Here is a 16364-nt window from a genome sequence, read left to right on the forward strand (position 1 = left end):
CGGCGTCATTTCCCCAAAGTCACCGGGAAGTGAGTGGTGGAGCTGGGACCGGCACCCAGGACCACCGTCCCCGGGCTGGGCTCCCACCCGAGGCCACTGCCTTCAAGACCTTCTGAGGGGCCTCCCTAATATGTGAGGGCCGTGGGAATCTGGGTGCCAGGGGAGAAAGGGTGGGCCCCACAGCTTCCACAGGCAGGGCCTCAGGTACCCAGACGTGAGCCTCAGCTTGTCCATTCTGAAAATGGGGGCGCCGCGGGGCTGAGGCTCAGAGCTCCCCTTCCAGGGCGCCTCTCCCAGCACAGAGCGGTGCGGGGCGGGCACGATGACACGCCCCAGGTAATCCTCTCCCGGGGGAAGGGGCATCCAGGGGGAGCCTAGGCCTGGGTGCCAGTCAGGCCATGGCGTGCTGGGCATCCGGCCCTCTCTGAGCCCGGCCCCCCGAGGGGAGTCACGAGTGGGAGCGTCTACGTGGGGAGAGCCTAGTCCTCCGCCTCCCTCAGCCCTGAGGATGCCCGTTGGTGCTTCCCAGCCCTGCTCTGTGCCAGGGGGAGACCGTCTTCCCTGGGACCCCAACAGCAGCCATCCCGCATGAGAGCAAGAGGCACCTCCTGTCTTGGGCACGTGGCGATGGGTGGGCCGGGTCGGGGCTGGGAGCGCTCACTCACCGCGCTGCAGGCTGAGGTGTCTGTGTTCCGTCAGGCCGTCAGGCCGTCTGTCTGTCTGAGCGCTGTGCAGCCCCGCGGAGCTCCACTGATGGAGGCGCCACACCCGGCAGCGGCGAGTGAGGCTGCCGCCCTTCAGGTTTTCCAGCTGGCCCGGCTCCACTTCCCCCGGGGCTGGTTTCCTGTTATTGTTTCTTTGTGAGGCCGCGCTGGCTGCAGATAGGCAGGCCCCGCAGTGGGCGGCCACCTTGGCCCAGCCCGGCCGTGTCCAGCCCCACGGACCTGCCTGGGACACTCAGTTCACACCCTAACCCCAGGCCTCAAATCTGGGGCCTTAAGCTCATCAGCCTTCTTGTGACCCCCGAGGGCAGGTGTCATTTTAAAGCTCAGGACCCTGAGACCCAGCCGGGCCCCAGCAGAGCCAGAGACGCGGCTGGGGTCAGCCTGGGTCCCAGAGCCGGTTTTCCCAGGTGACCGCATGTCCCCCGGGGGGAAGGGCAGACTCCGCAGGATCTGGGGAGGCTCAGGGGCCCTGGGGGTGTGGTGGGCGGCAGAAGGGGAACGGACAGCAGCTCCTGGCTCTGGAGGGCCCGTGGGCTTCTCCGCGGTGGGGTGGGCATGGGTTCCCACTCAGAGTGCCAGCCTGGCCTTGTGTGGGTTTAGGCATATCGGAGGGAGTCAAGTGTCCTGGTTCTGCTTCCGATGTGACTGTGGGCCAGTCGTGCCCCCCTGAGCCTCAGTTTCCTCATCTGTAAAATGGGGACAATCAGAGCCTTTAACCCCACAGGCCTGTGGAGATAAATAAGATTCAAATGGCAGCTGGGAAGATAGGGAAGCTGAGGCAGGACCAGAGCTCATGGGGGCAGGGGGTGAGGGTGGGTGTCTCAGATTTATATGAAAGTCCTACGAGGAGCTTTTATAAACTGCAGACACCGGGCCCCGCCCCAGGCCAGCTGGAATCTCCCCGGGCGCGCAGTGGGAGTCTGTCCTTTCAGCAGTAGCCCCTGTTTTTCCACGGATGAATGACGGGGTGGGAAGTCCCCGAACTGGTTCCATCACCCAGCTGGGCAGAGACCGAGAGGGAGGGGGCGGGCCTTGCCCAGGGGCGCTCAGTAAGCGAGTGGACACTAGTTTGGAGATGGGGCATGGCGTGGGGGTATTTCTTGGGGAGGCGGAGATAAAGATTTCTCTGTTTGGGGCATGTTGAGTGTGAGATGGCCCTTGGACACCCAGGTGGCGATGCCAAGTTGGCAGTTGGAGATGGGTGGGTACAGGCGGCCTGGAGACGAGGTTTGGAAGTTGGGAGCTTCTTTCTGGCGGTGCCTGTGCTTACAGGGCGGGAGGGTTGGGGCTCTGAGGTTTGTAGCTCGAGTGAAGAGCGCCCAGGGAAGAAGGAGGGAAGCCGGGACACCGCGGAAGAGCAGGGCGCCAGCTGGGTTAGCCTTGGAAAAGCGAGTGTGGATTTGGAAGATGGAGGCCATCAGTGACGGTGGCAGAGGAGGTTCCATGGAAAGGAGTGGACAAGACAGAGGGGGCTAGTGAAGTGGGGGGGTGGTGGTGGTGGGGGGGGAGGCAGGCGTGGTCACAGCTCCTGCCAGAGACTTGCAGTGAATGGGGGCAGAGAGATGGGAGGCTCTCTGTTGCTTGTTTTTTGCTAATCCTCACCTGAGGACATTTTCCCATTGATTTTTAGAGAGAGTGGACGGGAGGGGGACAGACACAGAGAGAGAAACATCCATGTGAGAGAGAGAGAGACAGCGATTGGTGGCCTCCCTCACGCGCCCCGACCAGGGCCGGGCATTGAGCCTGCAACCGAGGTACATGCCCTTGGCCGGAATCAAACCCAGGACCTTTTAGTCCGTGCGCAGGCTGATGCTCAATCCACTCAGCCAAACCGGTTAGGGCTGGTGTGTGTGTGTGTGTGTGTGTGTGTGTGTGTGTGTGTGTGTGTGTGAAGCTGTGTTTATGTGTGTTGGGGGGTTGCCCAGGGTCAGGGAAGCCAGGCGATGCTGGAGGGAGAAGGGCGACCTGCTGGAGAGGAGGCGTCCTGAGGCGAGGCGGCCTCTGAGTGGGATCAGCACGTTGGATCACTGTTTGTGGAATGAACAAACAAAGCCTAGTGTTTCCTTCTCAGATAGGATTAACCCTGCCTTCTCCTGCTGGACCGGGGGGGGGGGGGGGGGGGGGGGGGGGGGGTTGGGAGGGGCGACCACAGCGGAGCCGGCAGCGCGCCCCTGGTGCTCCGGCCCCTCACCCCTGCCCGGCCAGCCCTGCCTCTGCTGTACGTGCCCACAGCGAGGGCGGGCCTCACTTCCTGCCGGCCTCAGACCTGGTGCTGGTGGCAGACCGTGAGTGATGGGGCCTATCCTGGCACCGTCTGCCCATTCCCTTTGTGTTCCCGTCTGTGGGGAAGTGGGCTCTGCCCTGAAACCCGCTGTCCTGCCCTGTTGTAAACAAGGGATGGCCATCCAGGCCTGTGCCCTTGGGGTGGGGGCAGGCTCGCCATGCCCAGGTAGTTCAGGTCCGAGCAGGGAGGCTCGTGCCCCCGAGGACCTCAGGCCCGATTTCTGCCCCATCTAACCCTTCTGGAGGCAAAGGAAGTCGAAGGAAGGCACAAGGCCAGGAAGTGCCATCGGGAGCAAATGAGGCAGTCGGTAGGCCGGCAGGAAACGGGATGGCGTGCGAGCCCTGATTAGCAGTCAGAGGAGGAAGCAACAATGGAGGTGGTGGTGGTGGGGGGGGGGCCTGGGGACACCCACCCAGCCTCTTCAGGACAAAAGCTGCCCAGGGAGGGGGCCCTGGCACGTCCTGCTTGGAGAGGCCTGGCTTTGGGGCTTGGCAGGCCCAGTTCCGATCCTCCCCTGGCCCACGGCTGGCTGTGTGACCTGGGGCCGCTGGCTTGCCTCTCTGAGCCTCTCTTGCACCTACGAAGTGGGTTACCCGGTCAGACTTTGCAGAATTGTCCTGAGCATCAAGTGAGACAACAAAAATAAATGAGGGTAATGACAAGCATTTCTTTCTTTCTTTAATTTATTTTAATTCTTATTTATTGATTTTAGATGGCGTGAGGGCGGGAGAGAGAGAGAGAGAGAGAAACATCACTTCGTTGTTCCACTTATCCATGCCTTCATTGGCTCCTTCTTGTATGTGCCCTGCCTGGAGATTGAACTCGCGAACTTGGCGTATGGGGACGGCACTCTAACCAACTGAACTACCCGGCCAGGGCCACCACGAGCATTTACTGAGCAGCTGTTGCTCCACCTGCCTCGGAATCACTGGGGGGAGTATGTGCTGAAATGCAGATTCCTGGCCCCTCCCCAGGCCAGTGGAGGCAGAGTGGCTGACAGTGGGCCCCCGAGACCTGATGTCGGGACCTCCCAGGCAGTGTCTGCACTCTCATGGGTGAGGACTGCGGCCTGTGTGTGCTGGCCGTGCACTGAGCTCTCCGCAGGGACTTCTCCTCCAGGCTCCCGCCGACGCTGGGGGACGGCACTGGTCTGATTCCCATTATACAGATGAGGAAACAGCCTGGGAATTCAGTGCTTGCCACGGCCGGAGCTTGTGGTGGTGGGACAGAAATTCTGAACCAGAGTCTAGCCCGTTGGGCTCAGTGGATAGAGTGTCGGCCTGAGGACCAAAGGGTCTCGGGTTCGATTCCGGTCAAGGGCAGGTACCTCATTTGCAGGCTCCTCCCCAGCCCGGGCCCTGGTCAGAGTTCATGCAGGAGGCAACCAATCGATGTGTTTCTCTCACTTCAATGTTTCTCTTTATGTTTCTCTCTCTCTAAAAAGCAATGGAAAAATATCCTCGGGTGAGGATTAAAAAATAATAATAATAATAATAAAGAAATTCTGAACCAGGCCTCTCATTCAGGGGCCGTCTCCTCACCCACCCAGCTCTCCTGTCCTCTGTGTCTGTACAGTGGGGAATGGTGACCCCCCCCTCCCCACCATCCTTTGGACATGGTTTCTGTAAATGCTGACCCTGACTAGGATGTGGCTTGTAGATAAACCGCATGCTTGTGTAAGAGTCCTAGCAGCTCCCTTCAGAAGGTGCAGTCCCTGACCTTCAGTCATCCCAGGTCTGGGAGATCTGACCTTCAGATGTAAAGCCAGGATGACGTAGAACCAGACCGTCACTTGACCGGTTTCAAGATCCTTACTGGAATGCACTAGCCTGCATGTAAAGACTTTTTTATTTTATTTTATTTTTTTAAAGGTGGCTTAAAAAAATTTTTTTTTTAATTGTTGACAGTATTACTGATATCCCCCATTCGTTACCCCCCCACACACTTTTTCTCCCTCCACCCACTCCTGCCCCACCCCAGGCCTTCATCACGCTGTTGTCTGTGTCTATGGGCTATGCATATACTAATATGCATCTATGTTCTTTGGTTAACTTCTTCCTGTCCCCTCCTTACATCTACGTCCCCTTCCCTTTGAGAGCTGACACTCTGTTCCCTGCGTCTGTGTCTCTGGACCTATTTTGATCCTCAGTTTATTTTGTTCATTAGATTCCTCATATGAGTGAGATCATGTGATATTTGTCTTTCTCTGACTGGCTTATTTCACCTGACATATAATCTCCAGGTCCCTCCATGCTGTCGAAAAGGGTAAGAGATCCTTCTTTTCTCACAGCTGCATAGCATTCCATGGTGTAAATGTACCACAGCTTTTTTAATCCACTCACCTACTGATGGGCACTTGGGCTGTTTCCAGACATTAGCGGTTATAAATAACACTGCTGTGAATAGAAGGGTGCATATATTCATTCTGATTAGTGTTTTGGGATTCTTCAGATATATTCCCAGAAGTGGGATCGCTGGGTCAAATGTCAACTCCATTTTAGATTTTATGAGGAAACTCCATACTGTTCTCCACAGTGGCTGCACCAGTCTGCATTCCCACCAGCAGTGCACGAGGGTTCCCCTTTCTCCACATCCTCGCCTGTACTTGATGTTTATTGATTTATAGGTGGTAGCCATTCTGCCAGGTGTGAGGTGATACCTCATTGTAGTTTTAATTCGTATCTCTCTGATGAATGACTTCGAGCATTCTTTAAATATGTCTATTGGCCATCTGTATGTCCTCTTTGGAGAAGTGTCTATTCATTTTTTAATTGGATTGTTTGTTTTCCTGGTGTTAAGTTGTGTAAGTTCTTTATCTATTTTGGAAATTAACCCCTCATCAGATGTATCATTAGCAAATATGTTCTCCCATACAGTGGGGTTCCCTTTTCATTTTGTTGATGGTTTCTTTTGCTGTGCCAAAGCTTTTTAGTTTGATGTAGTCCCAGTTGTTTATTTTCCCCTTCATTTCTCTTGCACTAGGAGATGTATTGTCAAAAATACTGCTACGTGAGATATCTGAGATTTTACTATTTATGTTTCCTTCTAGGATTTTTATGGTTTCGTGACTTACATTTAACTCTTTTATCCATTTTGAGTTTATTCTTGTGTGTGGTGTAAGTTGGTGGTCTAGTTTCATTTTTTTTGCGTGTACTTGTCTGTTTTTCCCAGCACCATTTATTGAAGAGACTGTCTTTATTCCATTGTATGCTTTTGCTTCCATTGTCAAATATTAATTGACCATCATGGCGTGGGTCAATTTCTGCAGTCTCTGTTCCATTGATCTATATGCCTGTTCTTGTGCCAATACCAGGCTATTTTGATTACAATGGGCTTGTAGTATAGTTTGATATTCAGTATTGTGATCCCTCCAACTTTGTTCTTCTTTCTCAAGATTGCTGAGGCTATTCGGGGTCTTTGTTGGCTCCATATACATTTTTGGAATATTTGTTCTACAGTAGATCTGTGAAATATGATGTTGATATTTTAATAGGAATTGCATTGAATCTACAGATTGCTTTGGATAGTATGGACATTTTAATGATGTTAATTCTTTCTCTCCATGAATACGGTATATGCTTCCATTTGTTTGTATCTTTCTCTATTTCTTTTTTCAATGTCCTATCGTTTTCTGAGTACAGTCTTTTACCTCCTTGGGTAAGTTTATTCCTAGGTGTCCTTTTGTTGTTGCTGTTGCAAAAGTCACTGGGATTGTTTTTTTTTGGTCTCTCTTTCTGAGAGTTTATTATTGGTGTATAAAAATGCCATTGATTTCTTGGTGTTAATTTTGTATTCTGCTACGTTGCCAAATTCTATTATTAAATCCAGTACTTTTTTGGTGGAGTCTTTACGGTTTTCTATGTACAGTATCATCTCATCTGTAAATAATGACAGTTTCACTTCCTCCTTTCCAATTTGGATGCCTTTTATTTCTTCCTCTTGTCTGATCGCTGTGGCTAGGACTTCCAGTACTATGTTGAATAGGAGTGGTGAAAACCCACATCCCTGTCTTGTTCCTGATCTTAAAGGAAATGCTTTTAGTTTTTGCCCAGGTAGTATGACATTGCCTGTGGGTATGTCATATATGACCTTTATTATGTTGAGGTATGCTCCCTCTCTTCCCTCTGTGCTAAAAGTTTTTATCATAAATGGGTACTGGATTTTGTCCAATGCTTTTTCTGCATCTACTGATATGATCATGTTATTTTTTTATCCTTCATTTTGTTTATGTGATGTATCATAGTTATTGATTTGCAAATATTGTACCAGACTTGCATCCCCAGAATAAATCCCACTTGGTCATGGTGTATGATCTTTTTAATGTGTTGCTGGATCCGATTTGCTAATATTTTGTTGAGGATTTTAGTAGCTACGTTCACCAGGGACACTGGCCTGTAGTTCTCTTTCTTTGTAGCGTCTTTATCTGGTTTTGGGATTAGGATGATGCCGGCCTCACAAAGAGCTTGGAAACCTTCCTTCCTCTAGAATTTTTTGTAATAGTCTGAGGAGGAAAGGGCAGTGTGACCTGTGAGCTGTGAGCGCGCAGGCAGGGCTTGGAGGCGAGGCTGCTGCATTAATGCCCAGTAGGACTTGGGGAAGCTCCTAGGCTTTGCTGTGGGGTTTGGGGGGAGGGGAGAAGGGGGGTGGCTGCAACCTTTAGGGGAAAAGGAATGGGGGTCTGTGTGGAGTGGGCTTTGGGGACTTGGGAGGAAGGAAGAGCAGCAAAAAGGAGCAGCTGTGATTTCACAGGAACAGGGAGAGTTCCTCAGAGCAGGGATGGGAAGAGCTCACTTTTGGGTGCCCAGAGCTGAGTGGGCACAGAGCAGGGGCCATTGAATGAATGAAGACACGAATAAACGAATGAATGGGTGGATGAACCACTGGCATGCTGAAGTAGACCCAAGGCGTGGTATATTGCAGTGCACAGTGGGTCCTTTTCTCAAAGGCTTCCAGGAGGCACTCACTCAACCAATCAATTACTAGTAATCAGTCAGCCAATCTCTTAGCCCTGGGTGGTGCCCATCGCTGTGCCAGGCTGAGGGTGGAGACCCAGGGAAGCAAACCAGGGCTCAAATGAGAGTGCTGAGCCTTGCAGAACACCCTGGATGCACTCCTAGGCTGAGCTGCCCTGGCCTCAGGCCTGTGCCCACGCTGTCCTTGCCACCTGATGCCCTTTTCTTTCTGCCTCTGCCTGCCCACACCCTCCTAGTGCAGTGCTCAGCTCACCCTCCCATCCAGCCTTCCCAGCGTCCCATCCTGGAAAGCATTTTGCCTTCCCCCCCTCCTCCCCCCGGAAGGCTCTATCCCACCTATTTGGCTCCTGCCCTATTGTCTCATGTCTGTAACAATTCTCCACAACCGCCTGGGCATTGCAAATACTATTCGTGTTCCCTGGTAAGGGAGCCGAGGCTCAGAGAGGCTGTGTAACTTACCCAAGGTCACACAGCTCCTGAGTAGCAGAGCCAGGATTCCAACCTTCATCTTTCGGTTCCTAGTTTAGTGCTCACTCGATAGCCTCCTACTCCTGACAACCTGCCATTGCTTAACAATGTTTTATGCTCAGTTCGTACTTAAAGTTAATTTAATGATGCCGGCATTTTGATGCCCAAATTTTGCGTAGCTCTGAGCTGGGCATAGAGGACACAGAGGGGTCTCAGGCCGGTCCTTGCTGTGTCCCCTCTTTGATGGGAGAGACAGATGCCCAGTGTGTGCTGTGCTGGGTGGGGCCAGGCTGGTGGCCGAGGTGTGTGCCCCCTGCTGGGTGTGTGCACAGGAGGTTGTTTGAGTAGCTGCTGGACAACGGAGTCCCCTGGCTGTCTGGGGAGGATGGTCAGGAGCTCACCAAGCACCTCGGGAAGGCTGGGCCGAGGGAAGGAGAAGGCATTCCACCGGGAGCTCTGAGGTTCGGGGAGGGCCTGGCTGGGGATGAAGCCGGGGAGTGGAAGGCAACTGGTGCCACGCTGAGAGCTCAGGCAGCGGGGCGCCTGGGTGCCTCCCCCCAAGCAGGGGCCTGGGGAGCCCTGAATTTTAGGAGAATCGCCCCGTCCAGGCTGGCGGCCCGTGGTCAGGCCAGGGAGCGGTCACAGGCTGGAACCACAAGTCGGGGCCGCTGAGCGGGCAGTCCGTGGAGCTGGGTGGGCGGGAGGACGGGAGCGAGGCCGCTCCTTGACCAGGAAAGGACCGGCTGCCCAGGGGCTGAATTCCGGACGAGAGAACAATGCCTCCCCCGCCGAGCACTTTCCCAGATGTTTCTCACTTTCCTCTCACAGCATCCAGGGAGGGCTGCTAGGAAACCAAGCGTGAGGGGAGCTGGGTCGTGGGAGTAGCAAGGAGCCCACGGACGTGAGGGCTCAGGGGGGTGTCCCATGCCAGATCCTGGGCACATCCGCCTTCGCCGCTCACAGCTCTCCTGATCCTGGACACGCCACGGAGCCTTGGTGCCTTAGCCTCCCCTTCTGTGAACTGGGAGTGATTGGGTGTCTTTCTCATGGGGCTGCTGGAAGGAGGAATTGAGATGATTCAAGTGAAGTGCATAGAGCAGGCTCTGGCATGCGGTAGGTGCTCAGCAAACATGAGTCATGACAGCGATGCCACATCATTGTCACACGTGCACACGGATAAGGGTGCGGGCACCACATGTGCATTTGTTTAGCAGTTGTGTGGCTACATGTGTACATGCAAGAGCGTGCATGGGATTTGTAAGGCACCCACATGGCTGTGGCCAGGTATGTGTTTAGGTTGCATGAGTGGGGCTGAGGGGTGTAGCTGAGCCCAGGGAGGGCCAGGCTTTGGGGAGCCTTCCCCCTCCATCATCTGGAATCATCTGCCCGTTACCCCATGGAGCAAGCCTTCTGCACCCTCGTCTCCCGCAGGGGCACAGAGAGGTCAAGGCCGTGCTGCGGCGTGGCTCAGCGAGCGGGGAGGGGCACGGAGGCACCAAGGCCTCCCCGTCGTCGGGAGGACAGGCCTGAGTTTGGCGGAGAGACCTCCCCCCACGGAAGCCAGGACTTCCTGTCTCCGGGCCCCACATTCCTTGTGTCCTCCTGGAGAACAATGGATCAGAGGCTTCCCCATCTGGGGGGCAGGAAGGGGGTGCAGGGGCTGGTCAGTGCTGCCTCTCAATGGGGCAGGCAGCTGCGGCCCTGGCACCGGCCCGAGGCACGGCAGTGTGGCCGCAGGGCCAGAACTGGGCACGCCTGGGCCGTCCGCCTCCTGCCCGCCCAGCCCGTCCCTTCTCCAGGCCACCTCCACTGCCCTCACCCCTGTGGCCGGAGGCAGAGCTCTGGGCACAGTCCAGCCAGGGCAGAGAGGGAGCCTAGCTGGTCCCGGGGCAGCGGATCCCTCAGGCTGGGGGAGGTCTTGGGGAACCCCCCAGCCTTACTCGCCTGCCATGCCACCGAGAACCACGAGGGAAACAAGAGACTCCACCGGCCCCGTGTGCCAAAGCTCACACCCCCAGGGCCGTTTCTGTGCCTGGTCACTCAGCCTACACACAGCGCTCTCCAGGCTGGTGGCAGGAAAGGGCAGCAGTGCTGGGCTCTCCTGTGGGAACCAGTGGGGGTGGGTGGGGGGACCAGCCAGAGGAGGAAGCGGGGATCTTTTGTGGGGGCTGTTTCTCCCCTCCCTGGTGCCGAGGACCTGGCTGCCCCCTCAGGTTGCCTTGCCTTGGGCTCAGGGACCGACTCTGAGAACAGCGTCCTCGGCCTGTTTGTCTTTCTGGAAAAGTTTCCTTCCTACTCCCAGTCCCGGCTGGGGCCACTCACAGGAAACACATGGTGGGCCGTGACTGGAGTGGAGGAGGACTGGGGTTAGGGGGGTGGGGTTTGGTGGGGTGGGGGCGTGTGCAGTCCCCCGGACAGGCCGTCAGCTCTGGAATCTCCACTCTGGTCCTCCCTCCCCCCTGGAGGGTCATGCATAGCCTCACCCCCTCCTACCTCGATTCTCACCAATCTGCTGTTTGGTGCCAATTCTTATGTGACAGCCACTATCTCTCACTCCTTGGGACAAGGTATAAGCTCCTTAGCCTGGCCTTCAAGGCCCTGCTGTCCCCTGGAGCCCCACATCCGGTGTGTTGGGGATGGAGTTCCCTGCAAGCACAGGGCTCTGTTGGGCCACAGGGCCTTTGCATGTGCCACCGCCACTGCCTGGAATTCCACCTCACCAAGCAGCTCTAGCCCCGCCAGCTCCCTGAAATCCAATCCAAATACCATCTTCTCCATGACAAACAACAATAAAGAATATAGATATTCTCCTTTTATTTATTATTTTTATTTTTTTAAATCTTCACCCAAGGATATTTTTTCATTGATTTTCAGAGAGAGAGAGTGGAAGAGATAGGGAAAGACAGAGAGAAATATTGACGTGAGAGAAACACATTGATTGGTTGCCTCCTGCACGTGCCCCGACCAGGGCCTGGGCCAGGGAGGAGCCTGCAACCCAGACACATGTGCTCTTGACCAGAATCAAACCCGGGACCCTTCAGTCCACAGGTCGATGCTCTATCCACTGAGCAAACCCGGCTAGGGCAGGTATTCTCCTTTTAGAAATCACAGCTGTACTGAGATATATTTCATACATCATAAAGCTCACCCCTTTAAAGCATGCTAGTCGTTGTTTTTTAAAGATATATTCACAGAGTTGTACATCAGTCACCACGAATTGGTCCCAGGACATTTGCATCAGCCCCAAAAGAAACCTATTCAGTTATTTCCCATTCCCTTTCTCCCAATCCCCGGCAACAACGAACCTATTTCCTGTCTCTAAGGATTTGCCTATAATGGACATTTCATACAAATGGAATCGTACAGTCTGTGGTCTTTGTGGCAGGTTTTCAGGGTTCATCCAGATGGTAGCATGTATCAGAACCTCATTCCTTTTCATGCCTCAGTACTGTGCTGGTGTGTGATGTTCCACATTTCTTTATCCATTCATCAGTTGATGGACCTCCGGGTTTCCGTTTGGGCCATGGTGAAGAAGACTGCTATGAATGTGTGTGTACAAGTTTTTATGTGAACCAATTTTTAATTTTCTTTTTTTCCCAATATATTTTATTGATTTTTTTACAGAGAGGAAGGGAGAGGGAGAGAGAGTTAGAAACATCGATCAGCTGCCTCGTGCACACCCCCCACTGGGGATGTGCCCGCAACCAAGGTACATGCCCTTGACCGGAATCGAACCTGGGACCCCTGAGTCCGCAGGCCGACGCTCTATCCACTGAGCCAAACCAGCCAGGGCAATTTTTAATTTTCTTGAGGTACAGATCTAGGAGCGGAATTGCTGGGTCATAGATTAACTTTAAATTTCACCTTCGAGGCGTTGCCAAACAAAATCTCCAAAGCAGCTGCCCCACTGTATGTGAACACTCCATTTTCCTTACGTTCTCACCAGCACTTGTTAATATCTGTTTGTTTGCTTTTTATCCTAACCATCCTAGTGGACATGAAGTGGTATCTCACTGTGATTTTGATTGGCATTTCCCATGTGACTAATGCTGTTGAGGATCTCTGCATGCTTATTGGCTATTTGTATATCTTCTTCGGAAAAATGTCTTTTCAGATTATTCGCCCATTTTTAGTTGAGATATTTATTTATTTTTGTTGTAAGAGCTTTTATATGTTCTGGATATAAGTCCCTTATCAGATGTATGGTTTCTCTCGTTTTCTGGGTTGTCATCGTTTCTTGGTGGTGTCCTTAGAAATAGAATGAAGTGGCATTTAGCCCAATTTATATATATAGTTTTTCTTCTGTCTGTTGTGCTTTCGGTATCACACCTAAGAAATCATTTTCTAACCCAAGGCCACGAAGATTAGCTGCCAATTCTTGCGATTTATCCTGTGCCAGGTACTTTACATATATCATCTTCTCTCATCACATCCTAGCAAGGTAGAGGGTTTTAGTCCCATTTTACAGATGTGAAATCGAGGCTCAGAGATTCATTCCTGGGCATGCAGCTGGTAGATGGCAGGGTGTCTAGCTTCAGAGCTGGACCCAGGTGGGTGCCAGAGTGACCCCCATGTGGTCTGGAAACACAACCGTGGGTTAAGGAGAAGAGTAACCGACATCGATGGAGGCTTTTCTTGGTGCCAGACGTGGGGCTCAGTGCTTTGCATGTGTGAGCTCACTCCTCTCTCTCCATGGCAGTGGCTCTCAAACTGTGGCCCTGACCCGCATCACCTGCCAGTTCCTGGGCCCCAACCCAGACCAGCTAAGTCAGAAACTCTGGGGATGGTGCCCAGAGATCTGTGTAGTTAAGAGCTTCAAGGGAAGTACACCTTAGAGCAGTGTCTCCCTCCTTCTCCCTCCCCCCATCCCCCAGGCTGCACTCTGCAGTTCTCTTGGTAGTTTTTTCTTCTTCTGAATACCAGATTGGGGGAAGGCATACCTAGAGTTTCTGATTTCATTGGTCTGGGAGGGCAACCATTTTTTTTCAAGCTCCCCAGGAGAGCATAATATGCACCCAGGGATTTAATCACTGCCTTAGGAGCAGGTCCTGCCACTGGGGTTTATAGGTGCAGAAGCGCTTGGGGATTAAAGGGCGTGTGCAAGGTTGCATAGCTACGGAGGAGGGGGAGCTGGAATTCAAAGTCCCTGCCTTCCCCTCCCCTCCTTCCTTCATTGTATTACTTTTTGATTAATTTAGAAGCCGGTATTGGTTCCCCAAGCTGCTTTCTTTGGAAAGCAAATGATGCATAATGTTGCCATCTAGTGGCCGTTGAGGAGAACTGACGAGCATTTTCAGAACCACCTGTGTCTGTTCTCCCGGGACCCTTGACAGTTGCTTAGACAGACGTTTTTGGGAGACTTGGGTCCATTTTTCCAAAAGGTGTCCTTTGAGAAAAGGAGAGTGGAATGGTGGTGGGTTTTAGTGTAAGCTATAGTCAGGCTCCAGAACCTTCTCTTTGGCCCATCTGTGCACTTCCTTGTAAAATCCAGTTTTAGTAAGAACCCTGCAAAGTTAGGTTAACCAGAACCTTCCACCCTCGGTATCTGCTCATCCTTGAGTCTGATCAGGTCCCTCATCCCGCACCAACCCCCAGGTGAGGTCTGATCATCAAGAATCCTGTTAGGCCCGGCCGGTGTGACTCAGGGGCTGAGCATCGACCTGTAAACCAGGAGGTCACGGTTTGATGCCCAGTGAGGGCACATGCCCAGGTTTCAGGCTCGATCCCCAGAAGAGGGTGCAGGAGGCAGCCAATCAATGTCTCTCCCATTAGTGATGTTTCTCTCTCTTTCTCTCTCTCTTCCTTCCTCTTTCTGAAATCAATATAATATATATATATATATAAAAAAAGAAAGACAGAAAAAAGAATCCTGTTAGGTTGGTTTAGCCAGAATCCCCTCATATCCCTGATGTTTCCTCCTAGCAGTTTTCCATCCACTGGTTTAAAATAACAATATGCAGCATTACAAGGATGAGTTGGAGGCCTTGCACTTGAGCTTTAAAATGAAAATCAGGAGCAACTGCCCAAAGACAGGGGAGGTACACATGGAAGAAACTGAGGACACTTGGTCAGCGGTTTGGGATAGTAATGTTCATGAAAATAATGCTAGCGGACATGGGTCAGCTTATTTGGTCCTGGTAACAGTGCACTATTATAGGTAGGTAGGTACTAGTATCAATGCCCAGTCAACAGATGGGTCAATGGAGGCTTTTAGAGATGAAATGACTTGCCTGGTCATATAACTAGTAGGAGACAGAGGATTAACCAAGGGCAGGACCTCCTTCAAGGCCTGCTGGCTCTGCCCTGGCCAGACCCTGACTGAAGTGCTGTGTATTCCTTTCAAGCAACCGCAGGATGCGTGGGGAGCAGGGAAGTCTACAGGGAAGTCTAATGTAGACTAGGAGGCCATGGAGGTAGTGAGCTCCCCGTCCCTGGGAATGTACAAGTGGAGGCTGGAAGATCTGGCAGTGCTGTTGTGGCAAGGATGCCAGCATCAGATAGGGACTCGGATAAGTAATATTTAAGGCCCCTCCATCCTCTGCAGCCCTATAATTCTGCTATAGCAACTTATTACTTTAAAGTTAAGTTTATGATACAGAAGAACTCTATTTTTTAATGCGCTGAATGTATGCATTATTTATAATACTTTGGGGTTTCTCCTGTGACAAATGTGCGCATTGTATTTATTCCCAAGTGCTGGGACTTGTGACAAATTTTACAGGACTTCTACAGTTTATGTTTCGGCTGATTATTAAGACGTTTGTAGTTGTGGTACATTTATATTTGTGACACAGGGTTAGTCATAGTTATGAAGTACCGGATGCCCAGTCATTGATCAGGAGCCCACACCAACCCTCTTACATTGTTCCTGCGGGAGAGCGTGGCCGGCTCTATGACAATTCATTTTATGACGTGGTCTCAGAAACTCAGAGAATTTACGGGGGAGAAAAACGACTCCTGTTAGTAGGTTCAGGGAAGCGTCCTATAGATTTAGGGGTGGACAGGGGATGAGTTTCTCCACGTGGTGGTGCCTCCGTTTCCGATTTAGGAATCGGAGGGGTGTGATGGCAGTGCCTGTCCCCGGTGACACAGCTTTCCGTGCCTTTGTCCTCCTCGGCTTGGAGGGCGCTGCCTCGGGAACCAGGAGCCGAGAAGGCCCGCAGCTCACCTGAGGGCTCCAGCTCTCTGGATTCCGCCTTCGTCAAGCAGGGTCTTTTCAGCAGATGGGAGGATTTTGCTTGGGGCCTCCCGACTGAACTCCTTTCACCTTAAATAGAAGAAATCAATCTTCTCAACTGAGCTGTTGCTATGACAGCCTGGCTAATAAGCGAGCGGAAAGGCAATCATATGGGGAGGGGGGGCGGGGAATCATCTGTGAGGGGTCAGAGCAGGCAGCTAGCGAGGGGTGACCCTGCCTCCCCCACCCGCCTCCCTTCTGCTCCCAGCCCGAGGCCCTTGTCAATGGCAGGGTGGGCGGCAGCAACAGAGACCCAGGCAGGGCTGCCCGCAGTGGGTGGTAGATTTGGGGAAGGGGGGAGTGGCTGGGCACCCCCTGGCACTCTTGGTTGCTCAGTCCAACCTGGCAGCCCAAGAGGTCTGTCCCTCCTGCCCTTGGTGCCCACCCACCTAAGCATGAGTCTCAGCTCTTGAGCTGTGTGATCAGGGGCAGGTGAATTGACCTCTCTGTGCCTTGGGTTTCTCACCTGGAAAACTGGGGAAACTTCTGGCAGGGTTTTGTGAGACGGAAGGACACTGCCACCCGCAGTCAGCATGCCGATACATGTCAGCCAAGTGCCCAGCACACAGTAGGCGCTGTGGGAATGGCAGGAATTACTATTCTGGGGGTGAACGATAACTACTATTTTGGGGCTCCACCCTCAACCCCTGGAGCCTTCCCCTTCCTCGCCATGCTTG

General features: G+C 52.8%; 1 protein-coding gene across 1 annotated transcript in view; it reads right to left on the bottom strand.

Moving 5' to 3' along the window:
- The window catches only part of CDH5 (cadherin 5), a 33523-nt gene extending 32823 nt beyond the window's left edge, over positions 1 to 700 (bottom strand). Inside the window, exon 1 of the mRNA XM_054710455.1 lies at positions 666 to 700. The gene's annotated coding sequence lies outside the window, so the exon portion shown is untranslated. The remainder of the gene's footprint in view (positions 1 to 665) is intronic.
- Between the last annotated feature and the right edge of the window lie 15664 nt (positions 701 to 16364).

The sequence above is a fragment of the Eptesicus fuscus genome, chromosome 21, assembly GCF_027574615.1.
Source record: "Eptesicus fuscus isolate TK198812 chromosome 21, DD_ASM_mEF_20220401, whole genome shotgun sequence".
Classification (NCBI taxonomy): domain Eukaryota; kingdom Metazoa; phylum Chordata; class Mammalia; order Chiroptera; family Vespertilionidae; genus Eptesicus; species Eptesicus fuscus.